Source organism: Salvelinus sp. IW2-2015, linkage group LG8 (assembly GCF_002910315.2).
Source record: "Salvelinus sp. IW2-2015 linkage group LG8, ASM291031v2, whole genome shotgun sequence".
NCBI lineage: Eukaryota > Metazoa > Chordata > Actinopteri > Salmoniformes > Salmonidae > Salvelinus > Salvelinus sp. IW2-2015.
Window position 1 is genome coordinate 12449310 of NC_036848.1, and position 20417 is coordinate 12469726.

At 43.3% G+C, this 20417-nt stretch overlaps 1 pseudogene; it reads left to right on the forward strand.

Annotated features, from left to right (window-relative positions):
- The first annotated feature begins 10752 nt into the window (after positions 1–10752).
- Positions 10753–14578, forward strand: LOC111967164 (opsin-3-like; annotated as a pseudogene).
- The last annotated feature ends 5839 nt before the right edge of the window (positions 14579–20417 follow it).

Below are 20417 nucleotides of genomic sequence, written 5' to 3' on the forward strand. Positions count from 1 at the left end.
CTGGGCAGAGAATTTTTGTTAAAATGTTGGTTAGAACAAAGTGGCCATGACAAAGCATCTTCCGCCCTGTAAATGTTTTTGAACGGTACTTTGCTAAAAGGTGTCAAACATAACTGTGAAATTCTTTATCCATTGACACTAAAAAAAAGAGGGACGACAGCGAGAGGGGTGTTGCATTGTGTTTCAGTAGTAGCATAGGAAGAGAGCAGACAGGTGAGACAGTAAAATAGGAAGAGAGCAGACAGTAGGATAGGAAGAGAGCAGACAGGTGAGACAGTAGGATAGGAAGGGGTCAGACGGACAGCGAGGCAGTAGCATACGGAAGAGGACATGACAGGTGAGTGCAGTAGCATAGGAAGAGGACAGACAGGTGAGACAGTAAAAGGAAGAGGACAGACAGGTGAGGCAAGTAGCATAGGAAGAGGGAAGACAGGTGAGGCAGTAGCATAGGAAGAGGACGGACAGGTGAGGACAAGTAGCATAGGAAGAGGACAGACAGGTGAGGACAGTAGCATAGGAAGGGACAGACAGGTGAACAGTAGCATAGGAAGAAGGAAGAACAGGGAGGCAGTAGCATAGGAAGAGGAAGAAAGGGAGGCATAGCTAGGAAGAGGACAGACAGGTGATGAGTAGACCTAGGAAGAGGACAGACAGGTGAGGCAGTAGCCATAGAAGAGGACAGACAGGTGAGGCAGTAGCATAGGAGAGAGGACAGACAGGTGAGACAGTAGCATAGGAAGAGGACGACAGGTGAGGCAAGTAGCATAGGAAGGAGACAGACAGGTGAGGCAGTAGCATAGGAAGAGGAAGACAGGTGAGGCAGTAGCATAGGAAGAGGACAGACAGGTGAGGGCAGTAGACATAGAAGAGGTCAGACAGGTGAGGCAGTAGCAATAGGGAGAGGACAGACAGGTGAGCAGTAGCATAGGAAGAGGACAACAGGTGAGGCAGTAGCATAGGAAGGACAGAACAGGTGAGGCAGTAGCATAGGAAGAGGACGGACAGGTGAGGCAGTAACAGGTGAGGCAGTAGCCATAGGAAGAGGACGGAACAGGTGAGGCAGTAGCATAGGAAGAGGACAGACAGGTGAGGGCAGTAGCATAGAAGAGGACGACAGGTGAGGAGTTAGCATAGGAAGAGGAAGACAGGTGAGGCAGTAGCATAGGAAGAGGGACAGACAGGTGAGACAGTAGCATAGGAAGGAGGACAGACAGGTGAGACAGTAGCATAGGAAGAGAGCAGACAGGTGAGACAGTAGCATAGGAAGAGGACAGACAGGTGAGGTAGTAGCATAGGAAGAGAGCAGACAGGTGAGCAGTACATAGAGAGGACAGACAGGTGAGCAGTAGCATAGGAAGAGGACAGACAGGTGAGACAGTAGCATAGGAAGAGGACAGACAGGTGAGGTAGTAGCAGAGGAAGAGGACAGACAGGTGAGGCAGTGTAGCATAGGAAGAGGACAGACAGGTGAGACAGTAGCATAGGAAGAGGACAGACAGGTTGAGGTAGTAGCAGAGGAAAGAGGACAGACAGGTGAGGCAGTAGCATAGGAAGAGGGGACAGGTGAGCAGTAGACAGGTGAGGCGTAGCAATAGGAAGAGGACAGACAGTGAGGCAGTAGCATAGGAAGAGGACAGAACAGGTGAGGCAGTAGCATAGGAAAGAGGACAGACAGGTGAGGCAGTAGCATAGGAAGAGGACGGACAGGTGAGACAGTAGCATAGGGAGGAGCAGACAGGTGAGTAGCATAGGAAGAGGACAGACAGGTGAGGCAGTAGCATAGGAAGAGGGCAGACAGGTGAGGCAGTAGCATAGGAAGAGGGCTACTTTCATTTTCACCTCCCTCCTCTCAAGGCTTGTGGAGAGCACATGAAACACAGAGAGTATGCTGGTTTACATCATTCGAAGGGAAGTATGTCAGCCTCAGTCAATCAAGCAACATGTCTGGAGGAGCTCTTGTGTGATTCTTCAGCCCTGCCATTCAAAAAAATATATATAATAAAAGATGAAACTGAACAACACAACAACAAAGCTCTTAAGGAACAATTTCTGCTGCATCCTATGGTAATGAGATTGTGGCTACCCTTGTGAAACACATGATAATAGATATGGGCTTGGTATGTACTGGTGCCGTCGCCCACACCCACCCTTTTCCTAATCAGACTGGCAAGCATGTTGAGGTCCACCCCTCACAACGACCCCCATTGAAAGCTGCAGATGGAGGAACAACTACTGTATCTCCACATGCTTGTGGATTATGGATGGCTCTGCACTCATTTTAGCACCTTCCCATCACTTCGTGACATTAGCTAATGTAAGAAGGGCTTTATAAATACATTTGATTTCTATCTGTCTCTAACATTTAACTGAGAAGCCTTTTTCCACCACTGGAAACTATCACCATGACTTGCATTTACTGACATGACAGAACCGAAAATAACTCAACACCTCTCTGATTCTGATTCTGTGTGTCACGTTCCTGACCTATTTATGTTAGTTTGTTGTATGTGTTAGTTGGTCAGGACGTGAGTTTGGGTGGGCATTCTATGTTGTCTGTTTCTATGTTGGTTTAAGGGTTGCCTGGTATGGCTCTCAATTAGAGGCAGGTGTTTGGCGTTCCTCTAATTGAGAGTCATATTTAGGTAGGTTGTTTCACAGTGTTCGTTGTGGGTGGTTGTCTCCTGTGTCTGTATGTATGTTCGTGCCACACGGGACTGTAGCGTTTGTTTGTAGTCGTGTACCTGTTCGTGCGTTCTTCATGTTGTATGTAAGTTCCATGTTCAGGTCTGTCTACGTCGTGTTTGTTATTTTGTAATTTTCAAGTGTTTTCGTGTTCGTTTCGTAATTCAATAAATATCAGTTATGTCATCATACCTCGCTGCACATTGGTCTTCAGATCCCTCTCTCCTCTCCTCGTCCGAGGAGGAGGAGGAATTAGAGAATCGTTACACTGTGTCTTCATAGCTCCTCCTCAATCAGCCTTCACCTTTTAACCTCTGACTGTAATGACTCAGAAAAACGATTTTAATGAGGCAGAAAAAGGAGGTCACAGGTAGGAAAAATTAAGGTCAGAAGTAAAAATAAATAAAAAWWTTAAAAAAAAGTGACATAACCTCTATGGGTTATGTGGTGAGGTCACCTTTTTTTGACCTCGGAGTATGAGCTCTGAGTCTGACCTTTCCCCTGCCACGTTGGAGCCATTTTGCTGAGTGTATGCAGTGGTGGAAAAAGTACCCAATTGTCATAGTAGTAAAGAAGTAAAGTAAAGTAAAGATACCTTAATAGAAAATGATTCAAGTAAAAGTGAAAGTCACCCAGTAAAATACTACTTGAGTATTTGGTTTTAAATATACTTAAGTATCAAAAGTAAATGGAATTGCTAAAAGTATAAATCATTTCTCAGCCTCCAGTATTTATGCTGCAGTAGTTTATGTGTCGGGGTCTAGGGTCAGTTTGTTATATCTGGAGTACTTCTCCTGTCTTATCCGGTGTCCTGTGTGAATTTAAGTATGCTCTCTCTAATTCTCTCTTTCTCTCTTTCTTTCTCTCTCTCGGAGGACCTGAGCCCTAGGACCATGCGTCAGAACTACCGGGCATGATGACTCCTTGCTGTCCCCAGTCCACCTGGCCGTGCTGCTGCTCCAGTTTCAACTGTTCTGCCTGCGGCTATGGAACCCTGACCTGTTCACCGGACGTGCTACCTGTCCCAGACCTGCTGTTTTCAACTCTCTAGAGACAGCAGGAGCGGTAGAGATACTCTTAATGATCAGCTATGAAAAGCCAACTGACATTTTCTCCTGAGGTGCTGACTTGCTGCACCCTCGACCACTACTGTGATTTTTATTATTTGACCATGCTGGTCATTTATGAACATTTGAACATCTTGGCCATGTTCTGTTATAATCTCCACCCGGCACAGCCAGAAGAGGACTGGCCACCCCTCATAGCCTGGTTCCTCTCTAGGTTTCTTCCTAGGTTTTGGCCTTTCTAGGGAGTTTTTCCTAGCCACCGTGCTTCTACACCTGCATTGCTTGCTGTTTGGGGTTTTAGGCTGGGTTTCTGTACAGCACTTTGAGATATCAGCTGATGTAAGAAGGGCTATATAAATAAATGTGATTTGATTTGATTTCAAATTCCTTYTATTAAGCAAACCAAGCGGCACACTAATGTTTTTATTTTATGGATTGCCAAGGGCACACTCCAACACTCAGACATCATTACAAATAAAGCATTTGTGTTTAATAAGTCCGCCAGATCAGAGTCAATAGGGATGACCAGGGATGTTCTCTTGATAATGTGTGAATTGGACCATTTTCTTTTCCAAAGGTAACAAGTACTTTCGGGTGTCAGGGAATGTAGTGAAGTAAAAGTTGGCAAAAATATGAATAGTAAAGTACAGATACAAAACAAACTACTTAAGTACTTTACACCACTATCAGTTTCAGCCAACTCCTTTTGATCAACCACATTGTCAATCTATTCCAATTTCCTTCCCAATCCATTGTCAAACCACATACAGTATGTAGCCGTATTAGTCAGTGCCAATAAAGGTAATAGTTTGGAGAAGCAATATTGATCATCATGACAGTCTTAGGAGGGGGATTCAGTTGGATAGGTGTGATGTACAGACCAGATCATCTCCTATGACACCAGTCTACAGGGAGGTGACAGGTGTAAGAGGACTCTCAGAGTCCAAACAGCCAAGCATGGGGTCACAGCCAAGCATGGGGTCACATCTGTGAAGGGCAGAAGAGAGCAGTGGAGAGGGAATAAAGAGTATCATTCCTGAATACACATTTTCTCCAAAACCACAGGTTTCAGCAGCTTGAGCTGTGGCTAAAGGGGTAGATGTCAATCAACAGTGTGTTTTCAATGTGTTATTCACGAAGACCACTCACTCGTAGGCTTTTAGATACTCAGGAAGTCAGTGACCAGGAGTAATAAACAAGCAGGGATTCATTATGAGACGTAGATAGGAAATGTTTCTTCGTAATATAAAAGAACACCTCTTCAAAGGCGATGCGCTGCTCTTTATAATACTGTTTGTTTTTTTTACTCCAGGAAACCGAAGCGCACAAGTCACCCACCTACCCAAGCATTCTATCCCACCCATTATCCCTTGTGTCAGTCATCGTAGGTGTGTTCTAAGCACCACAGGAAGGGCCGACGTGGCGAGCAGCCCTTCACACGTAAGTGGAGCTGATTGAAGACGGAGTAGAGGARGATTAGAGACATAACGGCAGCGAGAGGCTGCGAGGGGACGCAATCGACCGCCCGGCTACACCATTGACCAGCAGGTCGCCGAGGTTTACAGTGATCTCCTCTGATGATGACCGGCTGACAGAAGGCACTGACATCACTCACACAGGTCACTACTCCATGGAGTCACAAAATTCAGAAAGGCAGACATCTCTCCCTGGTTTCGTTAGATTCTGTTATTTTTTGGGGGGGTTGTGGCACAGCAGGTAGATTGAGAGAGGCTGGTGAGAGGAGAGAACTGCTACAGTGTCCACGACAATGTTGATGATAAGACAAAGGTAGTTGGGGTGGTCATTAATCAAACAGACACATGAGGATGGTTTGCACTGCAGGAGGTAGTGTCTGATGGATGGACTTTGCTGGGAAGAACAGAATGCATTGAGCAAGTTGCTGACACACTTACCGGCCATTTTCTAGTAACAGGAACTTAACATGGGTGCATTGTTGCCATGTTGCTGCTGCTGAAACAGAAAGAATGGTAAAGTCGTCTATCAGGAATTTAATGAATGCCACTGGAATAATGTTTTCTAGCAACGTAGTGTGGGTGATGGCCTGTTAGCCTAGATTTTTATCACAGGCACAATGAGTTTTCTTTAAAAAACAATATAACTACTGTAACATGAATTATTAAGGGATTTTGACAAATGTATCTCATTATGGATGTGGTAGTATGTTGGTTGCATGTACTTTGATCATAGAATACGTAGGATAAGTAATTTAATATAATAATACATTTTATTTTAAGCGCTTTTCACGACACCCAAAGTCACTTAAATCCGTTTTACCTAATTTCTACCAGCATGTCACGTGCAACCACTAGAAAAAAAAGAAAAAAAAACTCTAGACCACCTTTACTCTACACACAGAGATGCGTACAAAGCTCTCCCTCGCCCTCCATTTGGCAAATCTTACCATAATTTTATCCTCTTGATTCTTGCTTACAAGCAAAAACTAAAGCAGGCAGTACCAGTGACTCGCTCAATACAGAAGTGGTCAGATAACGTGGATGCTACGCTATAGGACTGTTTTGCTAGCACAGACTGGAATATGTTCCAGGATTCATCCAATGGACCACCATAGTCCCTGTGCCCAAGAAAGCGAAGGTAACCAGCCTAAATGATTACCGCCCCGTAGCACTCACGTCGGTAGCCATGAAGTGCTTTAAAAGGCTGGTCATGGCTCACATCAACACCATCATGCCAGAAACCCTAGACCGACTCCAATCCGCATAACACCCCAACAGATCCACAGACGAGGCAATCTCTATTGCACTACACAATGCCCTTTCCCACCTGAACAAAAGGAACACCTATGTGAGAATGCTGTTTATTGACTACAGCTTAGCGTTCAACATCATAGTGCCAACAAAGCTCATCACTAAGCTAAGGACCCTGGGACTAAACACCTCCCTCTGCAACTAGATCCTGGACTTCCTGACGGGCCTCCCCCAGGTGGTAAGGGTAGGCAACAACACATCTGCCACGCTGATCCGCAACACTGCGGCCCCTCAGGGGTACGTGCTTAGTCCCCTCCTGTACTCCCTGTTCACCCATGACTGTGTGGCCAAGCACGATTCCAACACCATCATTAAGTWTGCTGATGACACAACAGTGGTAGGCCTGATCACCGAAAACGATGAGACAGCCTATAGGGAGGTGGTCAGAGACCTGGCGGTGTGGTGCCATGACAACAAGCGCTCTCTCAATATGAGCAAGACAAAGGAGCTGATTGTGGACAATATGAAAAGGAGGGCCGAACAGGCCCCCATTAACATCGACGGGACTGAAGTGGAGCGGGTCAAGAGTTTCAAGTTCCTTGGTGTCCACATCACCATCAAACTATCATGGTCCAAACACACCAAGACAGTTGTGAAGAGTGCACGACAATACCTTTTCCCTCAGGAATGGCATGCGTCCACAGATCCTCAAAAAGATATACAGCTGCACCATCGAGAGCATCCTGACGGGTTGCATCACCGACCTAGTATGGCAACTGTTCGGCATCTAACCATAAGGCGCTACAGGGGGTAGTATGTACGGTTCAGTTCATCACGGGGGTAAAGCTTCCTGACATCCAGCACCTACACTACCGGTCAAAAGTTTTAGAACACCTACTCATTCAAGGGTTTTTGTTTATTTTTACTATTTTCTACATTGTAGAATAATAAACTATGAAATAACACATATGGAATCATGTAGTCACCCAAAAAATGTTGAACAAATCAAAATATATTTGAGATCTGAGATTTTTCAAATAGTCACCCTTTGCCTTGATGACAGCTTTGCACACTCTTGGCATTCTCTCAACCAGCTTCATGAGGTATTTGTATATATTAAGGATCCCCATTAGCTGCTGCCGAAGCAGCAGCTACTCTTCCTGGAGTCCAGCAAAATTAAGGAAGTTCATACAATTTCAAAAACATTACATTCACAGATTTCACAACATAATGTGTGCCCTCAGGCCCCTACTCCACCACTACCACATATCTACAGTACTAAATCCATGTGTATGCATAGTGTGTAGTCACCTGGAATGGATTTCAATTAACAGCTGTGCCTCGTTAAAAGTTAATTTGTGGAATTTCTTTCCTTCATAATGTGTTTGAGCCCATCAGTTGTGTTGTGACAAGGTAGGGGTGGTGTACAGAAGACAGCCCTATATGGTAAAACACCAAGTCCATATTATGGTAAGAACAGCTCAAATATGCAAAGAGAAATGACAGTCTATCATTACTTTAAGACATGAAGGTCAGTCAATACGGAACATTAAAACTTTGAAAGTTTCTTCAAGTGCAGTCGCAAAAACAATCAAGCGCTATAATGAAACTGGCTCTCATGAGGACCACCACAGGAATGGAAGACCCAGAGTTACCTCTGCTGCAGAGAATAATTCATTAGAGTTACAAGCCTCCGAAATTGCACCCCAAATCAATGTTTCACAGAGTTCAAGTAACAGACACATCTCAGCATCAACTGTTCAGAGGAGACTGTGAATCAGGCTTTCATGGTCAAATTGCTACAAAGAAACCACTACTAAAGGACACCAAAAAGAAGAAGACTTGCTTGAGCCAAGAAACATGAGCAATGGACATTAGACCGGTGGAAATTTGTCCTCTCCAAATTGGAGATTTTTGGTTCCAACCTCCATGTCTTAGTGAACGGATGATCTCCCCATGTGTGGTTCCCACTGTAAAGCATGGAGGAGGAGGAGTTATGGTGTGGGGGGTGCTTTGCTGGTGACACTGTCTGATTTATTTAGAATTCAAGGCACACTTAACCAGCATGGCTACCACAGCATTCTGCAGCGATATGCCATCCCATCTGGTTTAGGCTTAGTGGGACTATCATTTTTTTTCAACAGGACCATGACCCAACACACCTCCAGGCTGTGTAAGGTTTATTTTACCAAGAAGGAGAGTGATGGTGTGCTGCATCAGATGACCTGGCCTCCACCAAATTGAGATGGTTTGGGATGTGTTGGACCGCAGAGTGAAAGAAAAGCAGCCAACAAGTGCTCAGCATATGTGGGAACTTCAAGACTGTTGGAAAAGCATTCCAGGTGAAGCTGGTTGAGAGAATGCCAAGAATGTGCAAAGCTGTCATCAAGGCTATGCATGGCTATTTGAAGAATCTCAAATATAAAATATATTTTGATTTGTTCAACACTTTTTTGGTTACTACATAATTCCATGTGTTATTTCATAGTTTTGATGTCGTCACTGTTATTCTACAATGTAGAAAATAGTAAAAATAAACAAAAACCCTTGAATGAGTATGTGTTCTAAAACTTTTGACCGGTAGTGTATATAACTAGGTGGTGTCAGAGGAAAGACCCAAAAATGGTCAAAGACTCCAGTCACCCAAGTCATAGACTGTTCTCTGCTACCGGGCGCCAAGTCTAGGACTTAAAGGCACCTTAACAGCTTCTATCCCTAAGCCATAAGACTGCTGAACAACTAAACTAATCAAATGGCCACCCGGACTATTTACATCGACCCCCCCCCCACAGACAAGAAAATCAGCGGGGTAAAAAACTATAAAATCACATATTAAATAAGTATACTAAACATAAGAGACTAACCATGGAGAATACTAAACATAAGAGACTAACCATGGAGAATACTAAAACATAACGACAGACTGACCATGGAGAATACTAAACATAAGAGACTAACCATGGAGAATACTAAACATAACGACAGACTGACCATGGAGAATACTAAACATAACGACAGACTGACCATGGAGAATACTAAACATNACCATGGAGAATACTAAACATAACGACAGACTGACCATGGAGAATACTAAACATAACGACAGACTGACCATGGAGAATACTAAACATGAGGACAGACTGACCATGGAGAATACTAAACATGAGGACAGACTAACCACCATAAGTCTGACAAGTGTTTTGGCAGGGAGCCCGTAGAGAATGGCGTTGCAGTAGTCCAGGCGTCGTAAAACAAAGGCGTAAAACAAAGGCTGAAAAAGTCTACTCATCCTAATAGTCTTTATGACATCTTTGAGATTCTTTTCTATATGAAAAATAATTGATTCTAAGTCTATAAATGGCTATGCTGTGCTATGCTTGTATTTCTCCAAACAAAAACAGACTAGAGTGATGAAACTCACTCTATACATAACAATTTAGGTTCTCTCCCTGCGTGAACATTTTCAGCCAAATCCCTCTTTATTTGTAAGTTTTATGGGCAAATGTTTGTTTTTAAGGGGTGAAAGTCGGTTTTTCCACCAGCTGTATTTTTCTTAAACTGCCCTGAGCATTAATGTCAAAGATTTCAAACTAGCATAATTTCCATCACTACATGTTGGCWAAACATTGACATGTTTTGAGGAACCGAAGGGCCATTCGCAAATAGGGTTGTCACGGTTGGTTATGTACATAAAAATACTTATATTTCTTACAAAATAATTACATATGTATATAATAATTCATAAACATTAATGTTTTTGAAGTTAAGTGAGTTCATCTGGTTCATTTTTAGGCTTTACATTTGACCCCAGCTTTTACAATTGCCCCTGTCAGGGGGCAAATATAACATCCAGACTTTTCAGATGAAAATCAATATCTCATTGGTCTACCTCTAAGTTATAAAAAAATMTAAACTTTTTACAGGCAGCCCAATTCAGATCCACTAATTGGTCTTTTGACCAATCACATCATATTTTCACATCAGATTGGTCAAAAGACCAATTAGTGAATAAAAGATAAGAATTGGGTTGCCTGTGTGAACGCAGCATATGCACAGAGACATGGTCCACTGGATAAGTAACCTTACCTGGTTGACTTCTAAGGGGGTGCGAAGACACTCACTATCTTGCACTGAGGTCACCCAGTTTGGAGCGAGATACTAACTGGGAGTACTGTATGTCTTTTTTTGTCACCAAGACTGTTGGCGAGCATGTACGCGAGTTTGAATGCGTGAGACAGCTTCGACCCCAATTGTTCCTAGTTTAGCCCGCGTGCGCTATGGTTGTTCGCATACCAGTTCTGAATTTCAGCACCACTAACAGAGGGGCTTCCAACCTAAGCACCAATGTCAGTGATGGGGACACCTTGGTGCCCCAGGACTCCTTCGGCCTGAGCAGGACTGGCCACACGGTGGTGGCAGTATGCCTTGGGCTCATTTTGGAGTTGGGATTCCTCAACCTTCTTGTCCTCCTTATCTTCGGTCGCTTTGGACGCCCACCAACCCCATTCTGTTGAACATCAGCGTGAGCGACATCCTCGTGTGTGTTTTCGGAACTCCGTTCAGTTTCGCGGCAGGTATCCAAGTAAGATGGCTCATTGGACACCATGGTTGCAAGTGGTACGGTTTCGCCAATTCGTTTTTCTGTTATTTTTCTAATATTTCAACATGCGACAAAAGCCATGTAGCCTACACTACACTACTGAACTGCTCTCTTGAGTTGAGGTCAAGACTCTGACTGGGCCACTCCAGAAGGCGTATCTTCTTCTGAAGCCATTCTGTTGATTTACTACTTTGTTTTGGGTCGTTGGGTGACACAACAGGACCATTTCTGTTGAGCTTCAATTGGTGGACAGATAGCCTGACATTTTCCTGCAAAATGCCTTGATAAACTTGAATTCATTTTTCCGTCTATGATAGCAAGCTSTCCAGGCCCTGAGGCAGCAAAGCAACCCCAAACCATGATGCTCCCTCCACCATACTTCACAGTTGGGATGAGGTGTTGGTGTGCTGTCACTTTTTGTCACGAGAATTATGTTCTCAATGTTCATAAACCCAATTCAATGAACTACTCAGCCTGAAACCCAGAATTTGTAGGAAACTGGTTGAAATGAATCAGACGGAGGCCCAGCTACAATAGTCAGAAAGTGTATTTACGAGAGCGCGCTACTCTATGGTACAAAACAATTCATTTTATACTGGCTTGTCATGAACACACATTCACACTCACTAACACACGCACACACATTCACACTAACACAACCATACGCACACACATTCTCACCAACCTTAGCACACAATGTCCTGCTACCCAGCCGACAAGATTAGGGGATTCCGTGAGACTTACTCCCCCTCCTCCCTCAAGATAGGGAGACTGGGAAGTACTCTCAGTAGCCCCATCCAAGGTCGGCACTGAATCTTGCTCAGACAGTCTGTCTGTTATTCAAATAAGGTTTATAGACATATTGTACAGACTATGGTCATACATAATTCTAATCAATTTCATACTCATACGATTATACGGCTTCAGGGTTCAGAGTGGATTATTCTAGTCATTCATATAAATTCCATCAACACATTTATTTTCTTCTCCACACATAGTGTTGTGTGTTCCTTCCAAACAACTCAWCTGTAGTMTKATCTGTCCACATAATATTTTMCCAGTATCGCTGTGGAACATCTTGGTGCTCTTTTGCAAACTTCAGACGTGCAGCAATGTTTCTTTTGGACAGCAGAGGCTTCTTCCGTGGTGTCCTCCATGAACACCATTCTTATTTAGTGTTTTACGTATCGTAGACTCGTCAGAGATGTTAGCATGTTCCAGAGATTTCTGTAAGTCTAGCTGACTCTCTAGGATTCTTCTTAACCTCATTAAGCATTCTGCGCTGTGCTCTTGCAGTCATCTTTGCAAGACGGCCACTCCTAGGGAGAGTAGCAACAGTGTTGAACTTTCTCCATTTATAGACAATTTGTCTTACCGTGGACTAATGAACATCAAGGCTTTTAGAGATACTTTTGTAACCCTTTCCAGCTTTATGCAAGTCAACAATTCTTAGGTCTTCTGAGATCTCGTTTGTTCGAGGCATGGTTCACATCAAACAATGCTTCTTGTGAATAGCAAACTCAAATGTATTTTTTTTTTTTTAAATGGGGCAGGGCAGCTCTAACCAACATCTCCAGTCTCATTGATTGGACTCCAGGTTAGCTGACTCCAATTAGCTTTTGGAGACGTCAATAGCCTAGGGGTTCACATACMTTTTTACAACCTACACTGTGAATGTTTAAATTATGTATTCAATATAGACGAGAAATACAGTTTGTGCTATTAGTTTAAGCATGCTATGTTTGTCTTGTTGTGACTTAGATGAAGATCAAATGTTATGACCAATTTATGCAGAAATKCAGGTAATTCCAAAGGGTTCACATTTTTTCTTGCCACTACATGAACATTGTGTTTATAACACCGGTTATGGGCTACAAGGCTCAGTCTAATTGAGCATCTAAGAGGTGTCTGGTGACAGACAGAGAGGAAACGTTTTACAGGAACTGACATTGTTATTACTCCTGATTGGCTGGTATATCCCTAGTCGGCCATGCTCATTAGCTACGTTAGGACATTACACAATGTTAAATCAACTCTGGGGAGGTCTCATGCCAGGACTGGGCTACTTTTAACCCCAAGACATGATGCAGAAGAACCTTCTGTTCTGAGAAGTGAAATTGACACAGTTGATCATTTAGCTCTTTCACACATTACATAAGATCCACTGTCTTTGAACCCCTAACATGCATGACTAGCATCACAGCATTACAAGTGGGTGCTACACATTGATAATAGCAACAATAATAAAAAAAATTGGCAGTCCAACTCTTCTCTCCCTCCTGTTCCCAGGTGGCTAAGACCAACCTGCAGTTGGCCCAGAGACGAGAGCAGCACATCCTGATCATGGTGCTGTCCATGGTGTCGTGCTACCTGTTATGCTGGATGCCCTACGGCGTCATGGCCCTAGTGGCCACCTTCGGCCGGTCAGGCCTGGTCACCCCTGTGGCCAGCGTGGTGCCCACCGTCTTGGCTAAGAGCAGCACCGTCATCAACCCTGTCATCTACGTGCTGTTCAACAACCAGGTGAGAGGGGGCGCTAAAGGGCAGACCAGAGGGACAATGGTGTTCAACTGTCYTGTAGCCTTTACAGCAGTGGGGTGCAGCTTAGACAGCCTTCTATTGCATCCTGGCATGTGAGCCCAGAAAAACAAGCACAGACAGCCTTTCAGAGTCCATACTGTGGATATCATTGAGGTTTAATTTTATGTGGTTTGTCCTACCATGCTGACATTATGTTTTTGCTAAATACTCTTGTTCAGTTTCAGTGTTGTACTGAACCCGGGTTCAGGTTCATAGACATGACTTTAGCTTGACCAGATAATCAGGTCTCTTATGAGAGCTCGGTTGATCAATGGGGATCAAAGTACTTGTCAGTGAAGAGCAGACAGGGGCTGGGTGGAGTGACACTGCTAATGTCCCCACAAGGACTACTGACAGTGACACCCTGGCTCCTGTCATTGTGAGGACACACTCCCAGTAATTACTCTGTGCCTCTCAACACCCTCTGCAATCCTGCCTCCCAGATGCTACCAATGACACTTAAGAACGGACTGGCTGACATCTGTCGTCTCTGGCTTCCCTTGAGCCAAGAAGAGGAGTCGAGTATCAACACAGACTGGATTTAAAATAACTCCTGTTAATAGAGTACACATACTAAACTAGAAGTACAGTGTGTTCTATTTTCATGGATGAGTTGTCAAATGCTATTGCTTCAGTGTGCGTGAAAGAGATTGATACTCAAAGTGGTGTGTGTGTTTGTCAGTTTCACAGATGTTTCGTGGCCTTTGTGAGGAGGGGAGCCCCAGTCTGTGTACGGCTTCAACACCCAGCAGAGAGGAGAACACTCCCCCGGGACACCTCTCTCACACCCCTCCCTGGCCCCAAAACAGCACTCGCTCGGCTCTCCACATACACTAGGCTACAGGAACCCCAGCAATTCCCCCCCGTGTGGCCTGCGGAGTGAGTGGCACACCGGGTCTCTGGTGGGCCACTACACCCCCTGAGAGCGCCCTCTACAGGGCTGGGAGAACCACTCTCTGAGGTGGATTTTTATTTCAGATGCCCATTTGCTACAGACGAAGCAGCAGCTATTCTTCCTGTGGTCCACACAAAACACTAATGGACAGGAACCGCAACACAAATCCAAACTCAGAACACCATGACCTGCGAACAGCGGAGAACGACTGCTCCCTCTCATTGAAGCCACCAAGGAAGAAATTGCTTTTAATACACCAGATGTATGTCTTTGAACCGATTTACTTTAAAATCGCACACAGACGATACAAGGATAATGACAGCCTGCAGTAGCCCAGTGTGCCTACAACTTGAGTTACTCAGAGAGGGCAGCACTGAGKTAGCCTGCAACATCACTTCCTGGTATGTTATCCTTTCCCTGAGAATACTTTGTTAGTTACTTTTGATGTTGACTGGTTATACACTATTAAAGAACAATATGAGTGATATTTCACCCGATGTATAAATGTTAAGCATCCGCTTGGTGCTTCCACTCAATACCAAATATGGTAGTGAGAGGAAGCCCACTGGCTGGCAGTGGCAGAAGATGGAACAAGAGATTTTTGCCGACATACTGTAAATTCTCTCATCAATGAAACATTTGATCTCAATAGTTTTCGGTTCCCAAAACAAGAATGTTATGAACAGAGTGGACTAAGTTATGTAGACTTTAGCCTTTGCAACCCKAAAAAAATGGCACTATTTAAGAGTGCCAAGGCGAATTGAGTTATTGCATGTGCACAAAGGTTGCGTTCCCTAACGGAAATATGCAGATGCAGACTAGAACGCGCCAATAGGATCTCGCTAGCTCATGCTTGGCTCTGCCCACTTCCTTGATTGTTCTGCCCTCTGACTCATTTGTTCACATTGGAAACGACAGGCTGTGTTCTCTTGGTTTAGTTATAAAAATCTTTGCTAATATTCCACATGAGAGCGGTATTGAAGCCATGGAACATTTTTTTTTTGTGATCCAAATTAACTACCCTCCAGTGCATGCATTATAACGTTGGCTGAAATACTGAAATAGTACTCACTATTTAATGTTTCAAAACAACTTCTTTATCCAGACTAAGGGTACTGCTATGGGATCCCCTATCGCTCCTAACTATGCTCATGTGTATGTGGGTTACATGAAGTAAATAAAAAAGGTCAATTATCAATCATCTCACCAACAAAACAATGTGCCTAACGTTATGAAATGGTGCATTGATATATTTGTTTTATGGAGGGGTGACGCAAAACAGCTCCAGACGTTCCAAGCTTAACTCTTGTTCTGAGCACCTGAGATTCCCTATGCAATCTGACGTCAAATCAGTTTCCTTGATCTTTTGATTTTGTGTGAGGATAATGTTATATACACTGATCGTAGACGTTTGAGGGCTGAATGCTGTCGCCGCCCCCCKGCGACAGGAGGTTGAGCTTGGTTGAGCTGTGTAGAAACGAATGAAACGAATGAGACCGATTGTTTGACCACAAGTGAGTTTGAGATCGTTGAATGTGGTAAAAGGTTAATGATGAGTAGTGCGGATGAAATGGAGGCAATTGAAAAGCCAGGAATGGTCGGTAGTGGAAAGACATGGGGGGGGCAAATAGAGCAGTGGAGCGTCTAGTAAAGAAAGCATAAAGAGGGCCAACGTAGGAAGCAAGAGTAATGATGTGTTGGAGTGGGAAGTGGTGATGGTGTTTGTGACCACAGGGTGTAAGTGAGGCCCTATCTGACTAACTAATGGTAGTAAGGCTCAGCAAGAGAAGATTTTGAAAATGGAAACTTAATGGGATGAAGATTAAAAGCCATGTACCTGCGCGTATGCTAGGTTAAGGGGAGTCATCACTGGGGTCTGTCGTGACTTTACTTTCATTAGATAAGTCATCAGATAATCAACTATGTTTAATTGTTACCCAATTGAAATGAATCATGTAACAATTAACTCATTAGGATTTGGGGAACCACGAGAGCGGTTGTTTTAGCGTTACCTTCTCCTGAATTAAACTCAAGGTCTTTACCCATCACATCCATAAAACAGTCAACGTATTAATCATAACCTTGTGTTATATCATCATTCTGAACAGTTGTAACCTCCTGCATCTGCAAAACCCCCAGCCTTACTTATGATTCAGTACTACACAAATCGGTTGATTTATTAGCTAACTAACACAGGATAAACATACAGTAATACATTAGAAAAAGGTCCCTAGCAGACTGACACAACATATGTCGGCTTGTTACAAAGGAGATAGAAAGACGCTTATCATTGATACATTTTAGGAACTACTCTCACAGTAATCATATACTTTGCACACGAACCGCCGCCCGTTTGGAATAAAATCATGAATGTATTTACGTATAAATGTCTTCGTTCGCCATGTATCTATGTCGGAACCAAACTTTCTTGGATAGGATTTGGTTGGGTCTTTCCGCGGCACGCGGTCTCTTCTACTGTTGCTCTCCTCTGCCATCACCCGGAATCCAGTGACCCGTTGTGTAGTCCTGAACAGAACTAGAGCTCACTCTGCTTCCACTTGATCTGGAAGAGAATTATTTGAAGATAAGCTAGCCAGCTGTGCTGAGAGTAGCATACTACAGTGATTTGAGAATAGTAGAATGGTCCCACTAAAATTCGCTTTTCTAGATACTTTACTTAGGACCGCTAATCAGCTGTACCAGTGATTGTCCAGGAGGTGAGCTTCTCGCCTCTACCTCGTGTTGATAGTCAGAGTTCAAACCACTTTGGATGTGAGCTGCAGCTACATGCCTCTCTGTTCTAAATATGAATTTCTTTACCAATCCTTTTATACACTCTGGTCYAAAGGGACGGTTCCGTCAGGCTATTTACTGTGCAAAGTTTATAGAAAACAAATTCTCTGYCTCCAAAAATATTTTAACAAATACTTTCAGAAATGTTCATATTTCATGCACAATGTAGAGGATGGATATTTTGTACATGTAGTGTTTATACTTTAACTTACAGTATTTCCTTTATAACATGTTTAATTACATCACAAAATAACCCATATGTCATTCTTTAGATCACCTCTGGCCATTCCCCACGTTCTCTGTTAGAAATATTGTCCCAGTATTGGCTTTAGAACGTGTTAGAGTTTCTTCGGGAAACTGTTGGTGTAGACAAAGGAACATTCCTGTGTCAATTTGGAGAGGGATGTTCTCTCTTTCCTTGATTTACAACAGGGTGTGAAATGTCACCCCCCCCCCCCCCGACATCTATTCATTGCAAACCTGATCTGACCCATTTTGGATCCTCACAGGACAGTCATGACAGATCCCAATATCTATGTCCACAGATGATATTAAAGAAAATGTGAAGGGAGGCAGAGTGATTGAGGCCAAAGGGTTCATCAGTAGGAAAGAGGGTCAAAGAAGTGAAAGCTTATCAGTGACGCTGAGGTAGGAGAAAGTCTTGCTGGGCAAAGTACAGATTGAAACTATGTTAGAATTTGAAATGTTTTAAATGTCAAAGCATGGGACATGTACTGTAGTTGCTCAGTGTAAAGAAAAGATGTGGGAACATGATTATGGTGAATGTAGATCCAATGTGAAGGTTAAGTGCTGTACATGTGGGGGAGAACACAGTGCAGCATTTGGTGGATGCCAGGTACAGAGAYAGGCTAGAGAAGCTCAGAGATATAAGATCAGTCATGATGTGTCATATGCAGAGGCCGTGAAACAGATTGGTAGAACTACAGTGGGGACTGATGGAGATTACATGGATGTACCTGTAGTTAGTGGACCTACTGTCAGGGCTGATGCTTCTCATGGTCCTGGCAGGGTTTTGAGGCCTGTTCAGAAATGTTGTGCTCATGAATGTGCGGCATCCAAGGACACTTTAATAATGAATAAAGTTTCCTTCATAACTTTTATTGGTATTATCAATACGACTTAGGTTGTGGAAAGCAGAAATGCCAGGTTGAAGATTATTGTGGAGACGGAAAAATAGATATTATTGTGGGTAACAGATGTTACTGTTGAAATGGTTGTTGACATGCTGAACAATCCTAAGGGTGGAGTGTTTCAGCATGATATAGAGAAAGTTTAATGGAAGGGGTTTTGGGGGAGGGTTTGGTAAAGTTGGTAAAGTTATTTGGTTTGAATTTTATTTTCATGGTGTACAGAATTGGGCAGATCATGATTTTACAGTACGTGGCGACATGCACTTAAACGATTGTTTGCGGACTGCCATAATATCAGAGTTTTTGCTCTACAGCCAATTCTGTCGAATCAAAATAATTAGCAAAAAACAATCGGATTTCAACGAACGATATGGAAATAAATTTAAAGGAAAGGGGGGTACAAAAATGGTCAGATCAATACTGCAGTTGAAGAAATTAAAAACATTATCTCTTTCAAGGACAGTCTTGTTAAAAAAGTTTTCTTACTACTTCCTATTCAAAGTGCTCTGAACAAATTAATGGACTGCAGTTGTGAAGCTTTCTAACAAAAAACATTTCATGATACAAATACTCGCTCGTATCGACATTCTTTCACTTACACACTTCCCTTTTACTGTATGAATCTTGTACGCTCCGTCTATGCGGAACTAATTTCATTAATCTGCTTTTAAAATTGAATGTGTATTTTAACAACAGTGTTTGAGCATCTTTTTCTCCATTTGTGCTAATTCAAACCTTAATTATGTAATTACATTTGGGAGGGGAAAGAATGCCCTCCTGCAGTTAAATCAGCCATTTGTTTGGCCCAGTTGCAGTAGAGAGAATGACTTTGCTTGCACTCCAGGCACCATAAGAGGTACTTGAAGCACACTCAAGTCATAATTTCATTTTCTAATAGCCAATACAAGTAGGATGCTAACAACTGGGTCAGGATCTGACATCCCCCATGGAACCAAAGTTAAAAGCACTAACTAGTTCTCCCTGAATTTTTACCCCTGGGTGCAAAGGAGAAGTTTCTGTATGTGAGCGCGTTTGAGTGGTAAGGCTACACTAACCGACTGTAAACGAAAGTCGAGGGGGTGCCTCTGCAACAGCCAAACGTCAGACACTGATCTGGTTATCCAACAAGGCTCAGAGTAACATGGCAGTGTTGCCATTATTTAGAAGTTTCTTTGATGTAAAAAAAACTATCTCATCACACACACCCACCAACTGAAATACTGTGTGTACATGGTATAGTCAGCCTCAAATATCACAGCAATTTGTAGCCACTGTATGAATCTCGGCAAGGTTGGTTCCTGTTTCAGTCTGGTCACGTTTGCGTCAAAACCAAACAAACACCCTCACGATTAGGGGATAATAGAGCCTCCCACTATGCAGGTGACGAAAGGCGGTGATCAACGACTTGATGCCAGATCTTACAAGATAGGTATTGGGTATATATTTTACATATCATCTAACCACATGTTGCAGGGCAGTCCTACAGAGCCAAAACACTTATTGTTTTCATTCTCTCCTTCTACTCAGACCTGGGACACCAGGTGAGTGCAATTAACTACAAGGTAGTAAGAAAAAAACAGAAGTGTTTCAGCCCTCCTGGATCAGAATTGCACAGCCCTGTAAATCTGGTGCCCGAAGGCACAGTCAATGAAGTGGCAAGAGACCATTGATTGACGCATGCAACGTGTGAGTATGGGCACACACACACACTGTAGAGGAATCACAAGGTGGAACTCAGAGCAAGGGAAGATTATGGTCAAGTCAGGATTTCTCAGTAAATGGAAAGATTCTAATTTAATCCTATTGAGTCAAGCAGTTTCCATAGCATTTCATCAGCAGACTCATTTGGAATGGTAGTCTACTTCCGAAATGGCACCCTAGTCGCTTTATAGTGCACTACAAGAGCCATGTTCAAAGTTGCAC